Raw genomic sequence first — 380 nt, forward strand, 5'->3', positions numbered from 1 at the left:
AGCGGCGAGTTGCCAGCGACATCTGGTGGCACAGGGACACAGGAGCTCGTCCTGGGGACACACGGACCACCCTCGTGGGGACAGCACTGGCACACATTGGGGATGCACAGATTATGGTAATGGAGATGCAGGGAACACCACCACAGGGTCGTATGGCCCTGGGGACACACAGACAGGGGTCCCAGGGAGGCATGGACGTGGGGATGGAGAGACCACCATCATGAGGAGGGATGGGCTGCAAGAACAGGGACAAAAGGGACATACAATCCCAGGGACACCTGGATAACCAATATGGGGATGGATGGACCATAGGAACATGCTCACCACCTCCACAGACCACAGTCACAGGGACTGCTTGGGTTCAAGCCACCATTGGAGGG

General features: G+C 58.4%; 1 protein-coding gene across 1 annotated transcript in view; it reads right to left on the bottom strand.

The window, feature by feature from the left end:
- HAPLN3 (hyaluronan and proteoglycan link protein 3) overlaps positions 1-380 on the bottom strand; it is a 3385-nt gene that overhangs the window by 1417 nt on the left and 1588 nt on the right. The gene's annotated exons all lie outside the window — the stretch shown is intronic.

The sequence above is a fragment of the Buceros rhinoceros genome, unplaced genomic scaffold (genome assembly GCF_000710305.1).
Source record: "Buceros rhinoceros silvestris isolate BGI_N320 unplaced genomic scaffold, ASM71030v1 scaffold39884, whole genome shotgun sequence".
NCBI classification, from domain to species: Eukaryota; Metazoa; Chordata; class Aves; order Bucerotiformes; family Bucerotidae; genus Buceros; species Buceros rhinoceros.